The sequence below is a fragment of the Triturus cristatus genome, chromosome 8 (genome assembly GCF_964204655.1).
Source record: "Triturus cristatus chromosome 8, aTriCri1.1, whole genome shotgun sequence".
NCBI lineage: Eukaryota > Metazoa > Chordata > Amphibia > Caudata > Salamandridae > Triturus > Triturus cristatus.
Window position 1 is genome coordinate 112,585,845 of NC_140591.1, and position 20,030 is coordinate 112,605,874.

Here is a 20,030-nt window from a genome sequence, read left to right on the forward strand (position 1 = left end):
CTTTATTTATATCTGTAAGTGCTTCCTGTTGAGGTTTAATTTTTGTGACAGGAGCATCGTGCCAGAATGAATCCTGGCCTGCATATTTACCCACGAAGATGCCACCGCCGTTTTGTGCAATACCTCTATTCAACTGGAGTACTTTCTACTGGCTAATCAGTAAGTGCTACCTCGTTGGGTAAATGTATAGTGCTTTTCCTACACTACAACTGCGTAAAGGGCCAGAAGAGTTGTCTACAGTGACTATGTGTGTCTTTACCGGCGCCGACGGGCCCGGGGTTCCTCGAGTCAGCTGTCCATCATAGTGGGGGAAAGGGCGGGAAGACGATGCCCACCGCTGGTGTGTGGGGCGGGGCCAAACGGGCGTGGCTTCCACGCAGTTCACATGCCTCTTGTTTATAAAGGGCCAGAGACCGATCGGAGCAGCAGATGAGGAGACAGAACCTCCTGGTGTCAGGAACCACACGGGGATTGCGCTCGAGCAAGTCATGGATGCACAGCTCTATCCAGGATCACAGCTAATTGTTGGCGGTAGATATGGGGAGAACAGCACACCTGCCCAGCCTCGACCTAGCTCCCGAATGTATTGTGCTGATGAATGCGTTACTGAATTTGAGCTTCAACTCGGGCACCTGCTTTATTTATATCTGTAAGTGCTTCCTGTTGAGGTTTAATTTTTGTGACAGGAGCATCATGCCAGAATGAATCCTGGCCTGCATATTTACCCACGAAGATGCCACCGCCGTTTTGTGCAATACCTCTACTCAACTGGAGTACTTTCTACTGGCTAATCAGTAAGTGCTACCTCGTTGAGTAAATGTATAGTGCTTTTCCTACACTACAACTGCGTAAAGGGCCAGAAGAGTTGTCTACAGTGACCATGTGTGTCTTTACCGGCGCCGACGGGCCCCGGGTTCCTGGAGTCAGCTGTCCATCATAGTGGGGGGAAAGGGCGGGAAGACGATGCCCACCGCTGGTGTGTGGGGCGGGGCCAAACGGGCGTGGCTTCCATGCAGTTCACATGCCTCTTATTTATAAAGGGCCAGAGACCGATCAGAGCAGCAGATGAGGAGACAGAACCTCCTGGAGTCAGGAACCACACGGGGATTGCGCTCGAGCAAGTCATGGATGCACAGCTCTATCCAGGATCACAGCTAATTGTTGACGGTAGATATGGGGAGAACAGCACACCTGCCCAGCCTCGACCTAGCTCCCGAATGTATTGTGCTGATGAATGCGTTACTGAATTTGAGCTTCAACTCGGGCACCTGCTTTATTTATATCTGTAAGTGCTTCCTGCTGAGGTTTAATTTTTGTGACAGGAGCATCGTGCCAGAATGAATCCTGCCCTGCATATTTACCCACGAAGATGCCACCGCCGTTTTGTGCAATACCTCTACTCAACTGGAGTACTTTCTACTGGCTAATCAGTAAGTGCTACCTCGTTGGGTAAATGTATAGTGCTTTTCCTACACTACAACTGCGTGAAGGGCCAGAAGAGATGTCTACAGTGACCATGTGTGTCTTTACCGGCGCCGACGGGCCCCGGGGTTCCTCGAGTCAGCTGTCCATCATAGTGGGGGGAAAGGGCGGGAAGACGATGCCCACCGCTGGTGTGTGGGGCGGGGCCAAACGGGCGTGGCTTCCATGCAGTTCACATGCCTCTTGTTTATAAAGGGCCAGAGACCGATCAGAGCAGCAGATGAGGAGACAGAACCTCCTGGAGTCAGGAACCACACGGGGATTGCGCTCGAGCAAGTCATGGATGCACAGCTCTATCCAGGATCACAGCTAATTGTTGACGGTAGATATGGGGAGAACAGCACACCTGCCCAGCCTCGACCTAGCTCCCGAATGTATTGTGCTGATGAATGCGTTACTGAATTTGAGCTTCAACTCGGGCACCTGCTTTATTTATATCTGTAAGTGCTTCCTGTTGAGGTTTAATTTTTGTGACAGGAGCATCGTGCCAGAATGAATCCTGCCCTGCATATTTACCCACGAAGATGCCACCGCCGTTTTGTGCAATACCTCTACTCAACTGGAGTACTTTCTACTGGCTAATCAGTAAGTGCTACCTCGTTGGGTAAATGTATAGTGCTTTTCCTACACTACAACTGCGTGAAGGGCCAGAAGAGATGTCGACAGTGACCATGTGTGTCTTTACCGGCGCCGACGGGCCCCGGGGTTCCTCGAGTCAGCTGTCCATCATAGTGGGGGGAAAGGGCGGGAAGACGATGCCCACCGCTGGTGTGTGGGGCGGGGCCAAACGGGCGTGGCTTCCACGCAGTTCACATGCCTCTTGTTTATAAAGGGCCAGAGACCGATCGGAGCAGCAGATGAGGAGACAGAACCTCCTGGTGTCAGGAACCACACGGGGATTGCGCTCGAGCAAGTCATGGATGCACAGCTCTATCCAGGATCACAGCTAATTGTTGACGGTAGATATGGGGAGAACAGCACACCTGCCCAGCCTCGACCTAGCTCCCGAATGTATTGTGCTGATGAATGCGTTACTGAATTTGAGCTTCAACTCGGGCACCTGCTTTATTTATATCTGTAAGTGCTTCCTGTTGAGGTTTAATTTTTGTGACAGGAGCATCGTGCCAGAATGAATCCTGCCCTGCTTATTTACCCACGAAGATGCCACCGCCGTTTTGTGCAATACCTCTACTCAACTGGAGTACTTTCTACTGGCTAATCAGTAAGTGCTACCTCTTTGGGTAAATGTATAGTGCTTTTCCTACACTACAACTGCGTAAAGGGCCAGAAGAGTTGTCTACAGTGACCATGTGTGTTTTTACCGGCGCCGACGGGCCCCGGGGTTCCTCGAGTCAGCTGTCCATCATAGTGGGGGAAAGGGCGGGAAGACGATGCCCACCGCTGGTGTGTGGGGCGGGGCCAAACGGGCGGGGCTTCCATGCAGTTCACATGCCTCTTGTTTATAAAGGGCCAGAGACCGATCGGAGCAGCAGATGAGGAGACAGAACCTCCTGGAGTCAGGAACCACACGGGGATTGCGCTCGAGCAAGTCATGGATGCACAGCTCTATCCAGGATCACAGCTAAGTGTTGACGGTAGATATGGGGAGAACAGCACACCTGCCCAGCCTCGACCTAGCTCCCGAATGTATTGTGCTGATGAATGTGTTACTGAATTTGAGCTTCAACTCGGGCACCTGCTTTATTTATATCTGTAAGTGCTTCCTGTTGAGGTTTAATTTTTGTGACAGGAGCATCGTGCCAGAATGAATCCTGCCCTGCATATTTACCCACGAAGATGCCACCGCCGTTTTGTGCAATACCTCTACTCAACTGGAGTACTTTCTACTGGCTAATCAGTAAGTGCTACCTCTTTGGGTAAATGTATAGTGCTTTTCCTACACTACAACTGCGTAAAGGGCCAGAAGAGTTGTCTACAGTGACCATGTGTGTCTTTACCGGCGCCGACGGGCCCCGGGGTTCCTCGAGTCAGCTGTCCATCATAGTGGGGGAAAGGGCGGGAAGACGATGCCCACCGCTGGTGTGTGGGGCGGGGCCAAACGGGCGTGGCTTCCATGCAGTTCACATGCCTCTTGTTTATAAAGGGTCAGAGCAGTGTCTCTGAGGCAGACAAGGAGAAGGAACCGCCTTGGCACAGGAACTACTTGCAGCTATCATTTCAGGGTGGAAATCGGGAGAAGGCACATCTGCTTAACCACGCTCACGTTTCAGGGTGGAAATGGGGAGAAGGCCCCTCTGCTTAACCACGCTCACGAATTCTACACGAGGATTGCGCTCGAAAAAATGAAGGATGCAAAGACCACCATCAAGTATTACAGCTAACATTTCAGGGTGGAAATGAGGAGGAGGCGCATCTGCTAAGCCACCACCACGCTCACGAATTTTTTGGCTCATAATGCGTTACTGAATTTGAGCTTCCACTCGGGAACCTGCTTTATTTATACCTGTAAGTGCTTCCTGTTGAGGTTTAATTTTTGTGACAGGAGCATCGTGCCAGAATGAATCCTGCCCTGCATATTCACCCAAGAAGATGCCACCGTTTTGTGCAATACCTCTACTCAACTGGAGTACTTTCTACTGGCTAATCAGTAAGTGCTACCTCGTTGGGTAAATGTATAGTTCTTTTCCAACACTAAAGCTGTGTATAGGGCCAGAAGAGTCGTCTACAGTGACCATGTATGTCTGTAACGTTGCCACGGCGCCGACGGCCCCGGGGTCCCTCGAGTCAGCTGTCCATCATAGTGGGGGAAAGGGCGGGAAGACGTTGCCCACCGCTGGTGTGTGGGGCGGGGCCAAACGGGCGGGGCTTCCATGCAGTTCACATGCCTCTTGTTTATAAAGGGTCAGAGCAGTGTCTCTGAGGCAGACAAGGAGAAGGAACCGCCTTGGCACAGGAACTACTCGAGGATTGCGCTCGAGAAAATGAAGGATGCAAAGACCACCATCAAGGATTGCAGCTATCATTTCAGGGTGGAAATCGGGAGAAGGCACATCTGCTTAACCACGCTCACGAATTCTACACGAGGATTGCGCTCGAAAAAATGAAGGATGCAAAGACCACCATCAAGTATTACAGCTAACATTTCAGGGTGGAAATGGGGAGAAGGCCCCTCTGCTTAACCACGCTCACGAATTCTACACGAGGATTGCGCTCGAAAAAATGAAGGATGCAAAGACCACCATCAAGTATTACAGCTAACATTTCAGGGTGGAAATGAGGAGAAGGCGCATCTGCTAAGCCACCACCACGCTCACGAATTTTTTGGCTCATAATGCGTTACTGAATTTGAGCTTCCACTCGGGCACCTGCTTTATTTATATCTGTAAGTGCTTCCTGTTGAGGTTTAATTTTTGTGACAGGAGCATCGTGCCAGAATGAATCCTGGCCTGCATATTTACCCACGAAGATGCCACCGCCGTTTTGTGCAATACCTCTACTCAACTGGAGTACTTTCTACTGGCTAATCAGTAAGTGCTACCTCGTTGGGTAAATGTATAGTGCTTTTCCTACACTACAACTGCGTAAAGGGCCAGAAGAGTTGTCTACAGTGACTATGTGTGTCTTTACCGGCGCCGACGGGCCCGGGGTTCCTCGAGTCAGCTGTCCATCATAGTGGGGGAAAGGGCGGGAAGACGATGCCCACCGCTGGTGTGTGGGGCGGGGCCAAACGGGCGTGGCTTCCACGCAGTTCACATGCCTCTTGTTTATAAAGGGCCAGAGACCGATCAGAGCAGCAGATGAGGAGACAGAACCTCCTGGAGTCAGGAACCACACGGGGATTGCGCTCGAGCAAGTCATGGATGCACAGCTCTATCCAGGATCACAGCTAATTGTTGACGGTAGATATGGGGAGAACAGCACACCTGCCCAGCCTCGACCTAGCTCCCGAATGTATTGTGCTGATGAATGCGTTACTGAATTTGAGCTTCAACTCGGGCACCTGCTTTATTTATATCTGTAAGTGCTTCCTGTTGAGGTTTAATTTTTGTGACAGGAGCATCGTGCCAGAATGAATCCTGCCCTGCATATTTACCCACGAAGATGCCACCGCCGTTTTGTGCAATACCTCTACTCAACTGGAGTACTTTCTACTGGCTAATCAGTAAGTGCTACCTCGTTGGGTAAATGTATAGTGCTTTTCCTACACTACAACTGCGTGAAGGGCCAGAAGAGATGTCTACAGTGACCATGTGTGTCTTTACCGGCGCCGACGGGCCCCGGGGTTCCTCGAGTCAGCTGTCCATCATAGTGGGGGGAAAGGGCGGGAAGACGATGCCCACCGCTGGTGTGTGGGGCGGGGCCAAACGGGCGTGGCTTCCATGCAGTTCACATGCCTCTTGTTTATAAAGGGCCAGAGACCGATCAGAGCAGCAGATGAGGAGACAGAACCTCCTGGAGTCAGGAACCACACGGGGATTGCGCTCGAGCAAGTCATGGATGCACAGCTCTATCCAGGATCACAGCTAATTGTTGACGGTAGATATGGGGAGAACAGCACACCTGCCCAGCCTCGACCTAGCTCCCGAATGTATTGTGCTGATGAATGCGTTACTGAATTTGAGCTTCAACTCGGGCACCTGCTTTATTTATATCTGTAAGTGCTTCCTGTTGAGGTTTAATTTTTGTGACAGGAGCATCGTGCCAGAATGAATCCTGCCCTGCATATTTACCCACGAAGATGCCACCGCCGTTTTGTGCAATACCTCTACTCAACTGGAGTACTTTCTACTGGCTAATCAGTAAGTGCTACCTCGTTGGGTAAATGTATAGTGCTTTTCCTACACTACAACTGCGTGAAGGGCCAGAAGAGATGTCTACAGTGACCATGTGTGTCTTTACCGGCGCCGACGGGCCCCGGGGTTCCTCGAGTCAGCTGTCCATCATAGTGGGGGGAAAGGGCGGGAAGACGATGCCCACCGCTGGTGTGTGGGGCGGGGCCAAACGGGCGTGGCTTCCATGCAGTTCACATGCCTCTTGTTTATAAAGGGCCAGAGACCGATCAGAGCAGCAGATGAGGAGACAGAACCTCCTGGAGTCAGGAACCACACGGGGATTGCGCTCGAGCAAGTCATGGATGCACAGCTCTATCCAGGATCACAGCTAATTGTTGACGGTAGATATGGGGAGAACAGCACACCTGCCCAGCCTCGACCTAGCTCCCGAATGTATTGTGCTGATGAATGCGTTACTGAATTTGAGCTTCAACTCGGGCACCTGCTTTATTTATATCTGTAAGTGCTTCCTGTTGAGGTTTAATTTTTGTGACAGGAGCATCGTGCCAGAATGAATCCTGCCCTGCATATTTACCCACGAAGATGCCACCGCCGTTTTGTGCAATACCTCTACTCAACTGGAGTACTTTCTACTGGCTAATCAGTAAGTGCTACCTCGTTGGGTAAATGTATAGTGCTTTTCCTACACTACAACTGCGTAAAGGGCCAGAAGAGTTGTCTACAGTGACCATGTGTGTCTTTACCGGCGCCGACGGGCCCCGGGGTTCCTCGAGTCAGCTGTCCATCATAGTGGGGGAAAGGGCGGGAAGACGATGCCCACCGCTGGTGTGTGGGGCGGGGCCAAACGGGCGTGGCTTCCATGCAGTTCACATGCCTCTTGTTTATAAAGGGCCAGAGACCGATCGGAGCAGCAGATGAGGAGACAGAACCTCCTGGAGTCAGGAACCACACGGGGATTGCGCTCGAGCAAGTCATGGATGCACAGCTCTATCCAGGATCACAGCTAATTGTTGACGGTAGATATGGGGAGAACAGCACACCTGCCCAGCCTCGACCTAGCTCCAGAATGTATTGTGCTGATGAATGTGTTACTGAATTTGAGCTTCAACTCGGGCACCTGCTTTATTTATATCTGTAAGTGCTTCCTGTTGAGGTTTAATTTTTGTGACAGGAGCATCGTGCCAGAATGAATCCTGCCCTGCATATTTACCCACGAAGATGCCACCGCCGTTTTGTGCAATACCTCTACTCAACTGGAGTACTTTCTACTGGCTAATCAGTAAGTGCTACCTCGTTGGGTAAATGTATAGTGCTTTTCCTACACTACAACTGCGTAAAGGGCCAGAAGAGTTGTCTACAGTGACCATGTGTGTCTTTACCGGCGCCGACGGGCCCGGGGTTCCTCGAGTCAGCTGTCCATCATAGTGGGGGAAAGGGCGGGAAGACGATGCCCACCGCTGGTGTGTGGGGCGGGGCCAAACGGGCGTGGCTTCCACGCAGTTCACATGCCTCTTGTTTATAAAGGGCCAGAGACCGATCGGAGCAGCAGATGAGGAGACAGAACCTCCTGGTGTCAGGAACCACACGGGGATTGCGCTCGAGCAAGTCATGGATGCACAGCTCTATCCAGGATCACAGCTAATTGTTGACGGTAGATATGGGGAGAACAGCACACCTGCCCAGCCTCGACCTAGCTCCCGAATGTATTGTGCTGATGAATGCGTTACTGAATTTGAGCTTCAACTCGGGCACCTGCTTTATTTATATCTGTAAGTGCTTCCTGTTGAGGTTTAATTTTTGTGACAGGAGCATCGTGCCAGAATGAATCCTGCCCTGCATATTTACCCACGAAGATGCCACCGCCGTTTTGTGCAATACCTCTACTCAACTGGAGTACTTTCTACTGGCTAATCAGTAAGTGCTACCTCGTTGGGTAAATGTATAGTGCTTTTCCTACACTACAACTGCGTGAAGGGCCAGAAGAGATGTCTACAGTGACTATGTGTGTCTTTACCGGCGCCGACGGGCCCCGGGGTTCCTCGAGTCAGCTGTCCATCATAGTGGGGGGAAAGGGCGGGAAGACGATGCCCACCGCTGGTGTGTGGGGCGGGGCCAAACGGGCGTGGCTTCCACGCAGTTCACATGCCTCTTGTTTATAAAGGGCCAGAGACCGATCGGAGCAGCAGATGAGGAGACAGAACCTCCTGGTGTCAGGAACCACACGGGGATTGCGCTCGAGCAAGTCATGGATGCACAGCTCTATCCAGGATCACAGCTAATTGTTGACGGTAGATATGGGGAGAACAGCACACCTGCCCAGCCTCGACCTAGCTCCCGAATGTATTGTGCTGATGAATGCGTTACTGAATTTGAGCTTCAACTCGGGCACCTGCTTTATTTATATCTGTAAGTGCTTCCTGTTGAGGTTTAATTTTTGTGACAGGAGCATCGTGCCAGAATGAATCCTGCCCTGCATATTTACCCACGAAGATGCCACCGCCGTTTTGTGCAATACCTCTACTCAACTGGAGTACTTTCTACTGGCTAATCAGTAAGTGCTACCTCGTTGGGTAAATGTATAGTGCTTTTCCTACACTACAACTGCGTAAAGGGCCAGAAGAGTTGTCTACAGTGACCATGTGTGTCTTTACCGGCGCCGACGGGCCCCGGGGTTCCTCGAGTCAGCTGTCCATCATAGTGGGGGAAAGGGCGGGAAGACGATGCCCACCGCTGGTGTGTGGGGCGGGGCCAAACGGGCGTGGCTTCCACGCAGTTCACATGCCTCTTGTTTATAAAGGGCCAGAGACCGATCGGAGCAGCAGATGAGGAGACAGAACCTCCTGGTGTCAGGAACCACACGGGGATTGCGCTCGAGCAAGTCATAAGTCATGGATGCACAGCTCTATCCAGGATCACAGCTAATTGTTGACGGTAGATATGGGGAGAACAGCACACCTGCCCAGCCTCGACCTAGCTCCCGAATGTATTGTGCTGATGAATGCGTTACTGAATTTGAGCTTCAACTCGGGCACCTGCTTTATTTATATCTGTAAGTGCTTCCTGTTGAGGTTTAATTTTTGTGACAGGAGCATCGTGCCAGAATGAATCCTGCCCTGCATATTTACCCACGAAGATGCCACCGCCGTTTTGTGCAATACCTCTACTCAACTGGAGTACTTTCTACTGGCTAATCAGTAAGTGCTACCTTGTTGGGTAAATGTATAGTGCTTTTCCTACACTACAACTGCGTAAAGGGCCAGAAGAGTTGTCTACAGTGACCATGTGTGTCTTTACCGGCGCCGACGGGCCCCGGGTTCCTGGAGTCAGCTGTCCATCATAGTGGGGGAAAGGGCGGGAAGACGATGCCCACCGCTGGTGTGTTGGGCGGGGCCAAACGGGCGTGGCTTCCATGCAGTTCACATGCCTCTTGTTTATAAAGGGTCAGAGCAGTGTCTCTGAGGCAGACAAGGAGAAGGAACCGCCTTGGCACAGGAACTACTTGCAGCTATCATTTCAGGGTGGAAATCGGGAGAAGGCACATCTGCTTAACCACGCTCACGTTTCAGGGTGGAAATGGGGAGAAGGCCCCTCTGCTTAACCACGCTCACGAATTCTACACGAGGATTGCGCTCGAAAAAATGAAGGATGCAAAGACCACCATCAAGTATTACAGCTAACATTTCAGGGTGGAAATGAGGAGGAGGCGCATCTGCTAAGCCACCACCACGCTCACGAATTTTTTGGCTCATAATGCGTTACTGAATTTGAGCTTCCACTCGGGCACCTGCTTTATTTATACCTGTAAGTGCTTCCTGTTGAGGTTTAATTTTTGTGACAGGAGCATCGTGCCAGAATGAATCCTGCCCTGCATATTCACCCAAGAAGATGCCACCGTTTTGTGCAATACCTCTACTCAACTGGAGTACTTTCTACTGGCTAATCAGTAAGTGCTACCTCGTTGGGTAAATGTATAGTTCTTTTCCAACACTAAAGCTGTGTATAGGGCCAGAAGAGTCGTCTACAGTGACCATGTATGTCTGTAACGTTGCCACGGCGCCGACGGCCCCGGGGTCCCTCGAGTCAGCTGTCCATCATAGTGGGGGAAAGGGCGGGAAGACGTTGCCCACCGCTGGTGTGTGGGGCGGGGCCAAACGGGCGGGGCTTCCATGCAGTTCACATGCCTCTTGTTTATAAAGGGTCAGAGCAGTGTCTCTGAGGCAGACAAGGAGAAGGAACCGCCTTGGCACAGGAACTACTCGAGGATTGCGCTCGAGAAAATGAAGGATGCAAAGACCACCATCAAGGATTGCAGCTATCATTTCAGGGTGGAAATCGGGAGAAGGCACATCTGCTTAACCACGCTCACGAATTCTACACGAGGATTGCGCTCGAAAAAATGAAGGATGCAAAGACCACCATCAAGTATTACAGCTAACATTTCAGGGTGGAAATGGGGAGAAGGCCCCTCTGCTTAACCACGCTCACGAATTCTACACGAGGATTGCGCTCGAAAAAATGAAGGATGCAAAGACCACCATCAAGTATTACAGCTAACATTTCAGGGTGGAAATGAGGAGAAGGCGCATCTGCTAAGCCACCACCACGCTCACGAATTTTTTGGCTCATAATGCGTTACTGAATTTGAGCTTCCACTCGGGCACCTGCTTTATTTATATCTGTAAGTGCTTCCTGTTGAGGTTTAATTTTTGTGACAGGAGCATCGTGCCAGAATGAATCCTGGCCTGCATATTTACCCACGAAGATGCCACCGCCGTTTTGTGCAATACCTCTACTCAACTGGAGTACTTTCTACTGGCTAATCAGTAAGTGCTACCTCGTTGGGTAAATGTATAGTGCTTTTCCTACACTACAACTGCGTAAAGGGCCAGAAGAGTTGTCTACAGTGACTATGTGTGTCTTTACCGGCGCCGACGGGCCCGGGGTTCCTCGAGTCAGCTGTCCATCATAGTGGGGGAAAGGGCGGGAAGACGATGCCCACCGCTGGTGTGTGGGGCGGGGCCAAACGGGCGTGGCTTCCACGCAGTTCACATGCCTCTTGTTTATAAAGGGCCAGAGACCGATCAGAGCAGCAGATGAGGAGACAGAACCTCCTGGAGTCAGGAACCACACGGGGATTGCGCTCGAGCAAGTCATGGATGCACAGCTCTATCCAGGATCACAGCTAATTGTTGACGGTAGATATGGGGAGAACAGCACACCTGCCCAGCCTCGACCTAGCTCCCGAATGTATTGTGCTGATGAATGCGTTACTGAATTTGAGCTTCAACTCGGGCACCTGCTTTATTTATATCTGTAAGTGCTTCCTGTTGAGGTTTAATTTTTGTGACAGGAGCATCGTGCCAGAATGAATCCTGCCCTGCATATTTACCCACGAAGATGCCACCGCCGTTTTGTGCAATACCTCTACTCAACTGGAGTACTTTCTACTGGCTAATCAGTAAGTGCTACCTCGTTGGGTAAATGTATAGTGCTTTTCCTACACTACAACTGCGTGAAGGGCCAGAAGAGATGTCTACAGTGACCATGTGTGTCTTTACCGGCGCCGACGGGCCCCGGGGTTCCTCGAGTCAGCTGTCCATCATAGTGGGGGGAAAGGGCGGGAAGACGATGCCCACCGCTGGTGTGTGGGGCGGGGCCAAACGGGCGTGGCTTCCATGCAGTTCACATGCCTCTTGTTTATAAAGGGCCAGAGACCGATCAGAGCAGCAGATGAGGAGACAGAACCTCCTGGAGTCAGGAACCACACGGGGATTGCGCTCGAGCAAGTCATGGATGCACAGCTCTATCCAGGATCACAGCTAATTGTTGACGGTAGATATGGGGAGAACAGCACACCTGCCCAGCCTCGACCTAGCTCCCGAATGTATTGTGCTGATGAATGCGTTACTGAATTTGAGCTTCAACTCGGGCACCTGCTTTATTTATATCTGTAAGTGCTTCCTGTTGAGGTTTAATTTTTGTGACAGGAGCATCGTGCCAGAATGAATCCTGCCCTGCATATTTACCCACGAAGATGCCACCGCCGTTTTGTGCAATACCTCTACTCAACTGGAGTACTTTCTACTGGCTAATCAGTAAGTGCTACCTCGTTGGGTAAATGTATAGTGCTTTTCCTACACTACAACTGCGTGAAGGGCCAGAAGAGATGTCTACAGTGACCATGTGTGTCTTTACCGGCGCCGACGGGCCCCGGGGTTCCTCGAGTCAGCTGTCCATCATAGTGGGGGGAAAGGGCGGGAAGACGATGCCCACCGCTGGTGTGTGGGGCGGGGCCAAACGGGCGTGGCTTCCATGCAGCTCACATGCCTCTTGTTTATAAAGGGCCAGAGACCGATCAGAGCAGCAGATGAGGAGACAGAACCTCCTGGAGTCAGGAACCACACGGGGATTGCGCTCGAGCAAGTCATGGATGCACAGCTCTATCCAGGATCACAGCTAATTGTTGACGGTAGATATGGGGAGAACAGCACACCTGCCCAGCCTCGACCTAGCTCCCGAATGTATTGTGCTGATGAATGCGTTACTGAATTTGAGCTTCAACTCGGGCACCTGCTTTATTTATATCTGTAAGTGCTTCCTGTTGAGGTTTAATTTTTGTGACAGGAGCATCGTGCCAGAATGAATCCTGCCCTGCATATTTACCCACGAAGATGCCACCGCCGTTTTGTGCAATACCTCTACTCAACTGGAGTACTTTCTACTGGCTAATCAGTAAGTGCTACCTCGTTGGGTAAATGTATAGTGCTTTTCCTACACTACAACTGCGTAAAGGGCCAGAAGAGTTGTCTACAGTGACCATGTGTGTCTTTACCGGCGCCGACGGGCCCCGGGGTTCCTCGAGTCAGCTGTCCATCATAGTGGGGGAAAGGGCGGGAAGACGATGCCCACCGCTGGTGTGTGGGGCGGGGCCAAACGGGCGTGGCTTCCATGCAGTTCACATGCCTCTTGTTTATAAAGGGCCAGAGACCGATCGGAGCAGCAGATGAGGAGACAGAACCTCCTGGAGTCAGGAACCACACGGGGATTGCGCTCGAGCAAGTCATGGATGCACAGCTCTATCCAGGATCACAGCTAATTGTTGACGGTAGATATGGGGAGAACAGCACACCTGCCCAGCCTCGACCTAGCTCCAGAATGTATTGTGCTGATGAATGTGTTACTGAATTTGAGCTTCAACTCGGGCACCTGCTTTATTTATATCTGTAAGTGCTTCCTGTTGAGGTTTAATTTTTGTGACAGGAGCATCGTGCCAGAATGAATCCTGCCCTGCATATTTACCCACGAAGATGCCACCGCCGTTTTGTGCAATACCTCTACTCAACTGGAGTACTTTCTACTGGCTAATCAGTAAGTGCTACCTCGTTGGGTAAATGTATAGTGCTTTTCCTACACTACAACTGCGTAAAGGGCCAGAAGAGTTGTCTACAGTGACCATGTGTGTCTTTACCGGCGCCGACGGGCCCGGGGTTCCTCGAGTCAGCTGTCCATCATAGTGGGGGAAAGGGCGGGAAGACGATGCCCACCGCTGGTGTGTGGGGCGGGGCCAAACGGGCGTGGCTTCCACGCAGTTCACATGCCTCTTGTTTATAAAGGGCCAGAGACCGATCGGAGCAGCAGATGAGGAGACAGAACCTCCTGGTGTCAGGAACCACACGGGGATTGCGCTCGAGCAAGTCATGGATGCACAGCTCTATCCAGGATCACAGCTAATTGTTGACGGTAGATATGGGGAGAACAGCACACCTGCCCAGCCTCGACCTAGCTCCCGAATGTATTGTGCTGATGAATGCGTTACTGAATTTGAGCTTCAACTCGGGCACCTGCTTTATTTATATCTGTAAGTGCTTCCTGTTGAGGTTTAATTTTTGTGACAGGAGCATCGTGCCAGAATGAATCCTGCCCTGCATATTTACCCACGAAGATGCCACCGCCGTTTTGTGCAATACCTCTACTCAACTGGAGTACTTTCTACTGGCTAATCAGTAAGTGCTACCTCGTTGGGTAAATGTATAGTGCTTTTCCTACACTACAACTGCGTGAAGGGCCAGAAGAGATGTCTACAGTGACCATGTGTGTCTTTACCGGCGCCGACGGGCCCCGGGGTTCCTCGAGTCAGCTGTCCATCATAGTGGGGGGAAAGGGCGGGAAGACGATGCCCACCGCTGGTGTGTGGGGCGGGGCCAAACGGGCGTGGCTTCCACGCAGTTCACATGCCTCTTGTTTATAAAGGGCCAGAGACCGATCGGAGCAGCAGATGAGGAGACAGAACCTCCTGGTGTCAGGAACCACACGGGGATTGCGCTCGAGCAAGTCATGGATGCACAGCTCTATCCAGGATCACAGCTAATTGTTGACGGTAGATATGGGGAGAACAGCACACCTGCCCAGCCTCGACCTAGCTCCCGAATGTATTGTGCTGATGAATGCGTTACTGAATTTGAGCTTCAACTCGGGCACCTGCTTTATTTATATCTGTAAGTGCTTCCTGTTGAGGTTTAATTTTTGTGACAGGAGCATCGTGCCAGAATGAATCCTGCCCTGCATATTTACCCACGAAGATGCCACCGCCGTTTTGTGCAATACCTCTACTCAACTGGAGTACTTTCTACTGGCTAATCAGTAAGTGCTACCTCGTTGGGTAAATGTATAGTGCTTTTCCTACACTACAACTGCGTAAAGGGCCAGAAGAGTTGTCTACAGTGACCATGTGTGTCTTTACCGGCGCCGACGGGCCCCGGGGTTCCTCGAGTCAGCTGTCCATCATAGTGGGGGAAAGGGCGGGAAGACGATGCCCACCGCTGGTGTGTGGGGCGGGGCCAAACGGGCGTGGCTTCCACGCAGTTCACATGCCTCTTGTTTATAAAGGGCCAGAGACCGATCGGAGCAGCAGATGAGGAGACAGAACCTCCTGGTGTCAGGAACCACACGGGGATTGCGCTCGAGCAAGTCATAAGTCATGGATGCACAGCTCTATCCAGGATCACAGCTAATTGTTGACGGTAGATATGGGGAGAACAGCACACCTGCCCAGCCTCGACCTAGCTCCCGAATGTATTGTGCTGATGAATGCGTTACTGAATTTGAGCTTCAACTCGGGCACCTGCTTTATTTATATCTGTAAGTGCTTCCTGTTGAGGTTTAATTTTTGTGACAGGAGCATCGTGCCAGAATGAATCCTGCCCTGCATATTTACCCACGAAGATGCCACCGCCGTTTTGTGCAATACCTCTACTCAACTGGAGTACTTTCTACTGGCTAATCAGTAAGTGCTACCTTGTTGGGTAAATGTATAGTGCTTTTCCTACACTACAACTGCGTAAAGGGCCAGAAGAGTTGTCTACAGTGACCATGTGTGTCTTTACCGGCGCCGACGGGCCCCGGGTTCCTGGAGTCAGCTGTCCATCATAGTGGGGGAAAGGGCGGGAAGACGATGCCCACCGCTGGTGTGTTGGGCGGGGCCAAACGGGCGTGGCTTCCATGCAGTTCACATGCCTCTTGTTTATAAAGGGTCAGAGCAGTGTCTCTGAGGCAGACAAGGAGAAGGAACCGCCTTGGCACAGGAACTACTTGCAGCTATCATTTCAGGGTGGAAATCGGGAGAAGGCACATCTGCTTAACCACGCTCACGTTTCAGGGTGGAAATGGGGAGAAGGCCCCTCTGCTTAACCACGCTCACGAATTCTACACGAGGATTGCGCTCGAAAAAATGAAGGATGCAAAGACCACCATCAAGTATTACAGCTAACATTTCAGGGTGGAAATGAGGAGGAGGCGCATCTGCTAAGCCACCACCACGCTCACGAATTTTTTGGCTCATAATGCGTTACTGAATTTGAGCTTCCACTCGGGCACCTGCTTTATTTATACCTGTAAGTGCTTCCTGTTGAGGTTTAATTTTTGTGACAGGAGCATCGTGCCAGAATGAATCCTGCCCTGCATATTCACCCAAGAAGATGCCACCGTTTTGTGCAATACCTCTACTCAACTGGAGTACTTTCTACTGGCTAATCAGTAAGTGCTACCTCGTTGGGTAAATGTATAGTTCTTTTCCAACACTAAAGCTGTGTATAGGGCCAGAAGAGTCGTCTACAGTGACCATGTATGTCTGTAACGTTGCCACGGCGCCGACGGCCCCGGGGTCCCTCGAGTCAGCTGTCCATCATAGTGGGGGAAAGGGCGGGAAGACGTTGCCCACCGCTGGTGTGTGGGGCGGGGCCAAACGGGCGGGGCTTCCATGCAGTTCACATGCCTCTTGTTTATAAAGGGTCAGAGCAGTGTCTCTGAGGCAGATAAGGAGAAGGAACCGCCTTGGCACAGGAACTACTCGAGGATTGCGCTCGAGAAAATGAAGGATGCAAAGACCACCATCAAGGATTGCAGCTATCATTTCAGGGTGGAAATCGGGAGAAGGCACATCTGCTTAACCACGCTCACGAATTCTACACGAGGATTGCGCTCGAAAAAATGAAGGATGCAAAGACCACCATCAAGTATTACAGCTAACATTTCAGGGTGGAAATGGGGAGAAGGCCCCTCTGCTTAACCACGCTCACGAATTCTACACGAGGATTGCGCTCGAAAAAATGAAGGATGCAAAGACCACCATCAAGTATTACAGCTAACATTTCAGGGTGGAAATGAGGAGAAGGCGCATCTGCTAAGCCACCACCACGCTCACGAATTTTTTGGCTCATAATGCGTTACTGAATTTGAGCTTCCACTCGGGCACCTGCTTTATTTATATCTGTAAGTGCTTCCTGTTGAGGTTTAATTTTTGTGACAGGAGCATCGTGCCAGAATGAATCCTGGCCTGCATATTTACCCACGAAGATGCCACCGCCGTTTTGTGCAATACCTCTATTCAACTGGAGTACTTTCTACTGGCTAATCAGTAAGTGCTACCTCGTTGGGTAAATGTATAGTGCTTTTCCTACACTACAACTGCGTAAAGGGCCAGAAGAGTTGTCTACAGTGACTATGTGTGTCTTTACCGGCGCCGACGGGCCCGGGGTTCCTCGAGTCAGCTGTCCATCATAGTGGGGGAAAGGGCGGGAAGACGATGCCCACCGCTGGTGTGTGGGGCGGGGCCAAACGGGCGTGGCTTCCACGCAGTTCACATGCCTCTTGTTTATAAAGGGCCAGAGACCGATCGGAGCAGCAGATGAGGAGACAGAACCTCCTGGTGTCAGGAACCACACGGGGATTGCGCTCGAGCAAGTCATGGATGCACAGCTCTATCCAGGATCACAGCTAATTGTTGGCGGTAGATATGGGGAGAACAGCACACCTGCCCAGCCTCGACCTAGCTCCCGAATGTATTGTGCTGATGAATGCGTTACTGAATTTGAGCTTCAACTCGGGCACCTGCTTTATTTATATCTGTAAGTGCTTCCTGTTGAGGTTTAATTTTTGTGACAGGAGCATCATGCCAGAATGAATCCTGGCCTGCATATTTACCCACGAAGATGCCACCGCCGTTTTGTGCAATACCTCTACTCAACTGGAGTACTTTCTACTGGCTAATCAGTAAGTGCTACCTCGTTGAGTAAATGTATAGTGCTTTTCCTACACTACAACTGCGTAAAGGGCCAGAAGAGTTGTCTACAGTGACCATGTGTGTCTTTACCGGCGCCGACGGGCCCCGGGTTCCTGGAGTCAGCTGTCCATCATAGTGGGGGGAAAGGGCGGGAAGACGATGCCCACCGCTGGTGTGTGGGGCGGGGCCAAACGGGCGTGGCTTCCATGCAGTTCACATGCCTCTTATTTATAAAGGGCCAGAGACCGATCAGAGCAGCAGATGAGGAGACAGAACCTCCTGGAGTCAGGAACCACACGGGGATTGCGCTCGAGCAAGTCATGGATGCACAGCTCTATCCAGGATCACAGCTAATTGTTGACGGTAGATATGGGGAGAACAGCACACCTGCCCAGCCTCGACCTAGCTCCCGAATGTATTGTGCTGATGAATGCGTTACTGAATTTGAGCTTCAACTCGGGCACCTGCTTTATTTATATCTGTAAGTGCTTCCTGCTGAGGTTTAATTTTTGTGACAGGAGCATCGTGCCAGAATGAATCCTGCCCTGCATATTTACCCACGAAGATGCCACCGCCGTTTTGTGCAATACCTCTACTCAACTGGAGTACTTTCTACTGGCTAATCAGTAAGTGCTACCTCGTTGGGTAAATGTATAGTGCTTTTCCTACACTACAACTGCGTGAAGGGCCAGAAGAGATGTCTACAGTGACCATGTGTGTCTTTACCGGCGCCGACGGGCCCCGGGGTTCCTCGAGTCAGCTGTCCATCATAGTGGGGGGAAAGGGCGGGAAGACGATGCCCACCGCTGGTGTGTGGGGCGGGGCCAAACGGGCGTGGCTTCCATGCAGTTCACATGCCTCTTGTTTATAAAGGGCCAGAGACCGATCAGAGCAGCAGATGAGGAGACAGAACCTCCTGGAGTCAGGAACCACACGGGGATTGCGCTCGAGCAAGTCATGGATGCACAGCTCTATCCAGGATCACAGCTAATTGTTGACGGTAGATATGGGGAGAACAGCACACCTGCCCAGCCTCGACCTAGCTCCCGAATGTATTGTGCTGATGAATGCGTTACTGAATTTGAGCTTCAACTCGGGCACCTGCTTTATTTATATCTGTAAGTGCTTCCTGTTGAGGTTTAATTTTTGTGACAGGAGCATCGTGCCAGAATGAATCCTGCCCTGCATATTTACCCACGAAGATGCCACCGCCGTTTTGTGCAATACCTCTACTCAACTGGAGTACTTTCTACTGGCTAATCAGTAAGTGCTACCTCGTTGGGTAAATGTATAGTGCTTTTCCTACACTACAACTGCGTGAAGGGCCAGAAGAGATGTCGACAGTGACCATGTGTGTCTTTACCGGCGCCGACGGGCCCCGGGGTTCCTCGAGTCAGCTGTCCATCATAGTGGGGGGAAAGGGCGGGAAGACGATGCCCACCGCTGGTGTGTGGGGCGGGGCCAAACGGGCGTGGCTTCCACGCAGTTCACATGCCTCTTGTTTATAAAGGGCCAGAGACCGATCGGAGCAGCAGATGAGGAGACAGAACCTCCTGGTGTCAGGAACCACACGGGGATTGCGCTCGAGCAAGTCATGGATGCACAGCTCTATCCAGGATCACAGCTAATTGTTGACGGTAGATATGGGGAGAACAGCACACCTGCCCAGCCTCGACCTAGCTCCCGAATGTATTGTGCTGATGAATGCGTTACTGAATTTGAGCTTCAACTCGGGCACCTGCTTTATTTATATCTGTAAGTGCTTCCTGTTGAGGTTTAATTTTTGTGACAGGAGCATCGTGCCAGAATGAATCCTGCCCTGCTTATTTACCCACGAAGATGCCACCGCCGTTTTGTGCAATACCTCTACTCAACTGGAGTACTTTCTACTGGCTAATCAGTAAGTGCTACCTCTTTGGGTAAATGTATAGTGCTTTTCCTACACTACAACTGCGTAAAGGGCCAGAAGAGTTGTCTACAGTGACCATGTGTGTTTTTACCGGCGCCGACGGGCCCCGGGGTTCCTCGAGTCAGCTGTCCATCATAGTGGGGGAAAGGGCGGGAAGACGATGCCCACCGCTGGTGTGTGGGGCGGGGCCAAACGGGCGGGGCTTCCATGCAGTTCACATGCCTCTTGTTTATAAAGGGCCAGAGACCGATCGGAGCAGCAGATGAGGAGACAGAACCTCCTGGAGTCAGGAACCACACGGGGATTGCGCTCGAGCAAGTCATGGATG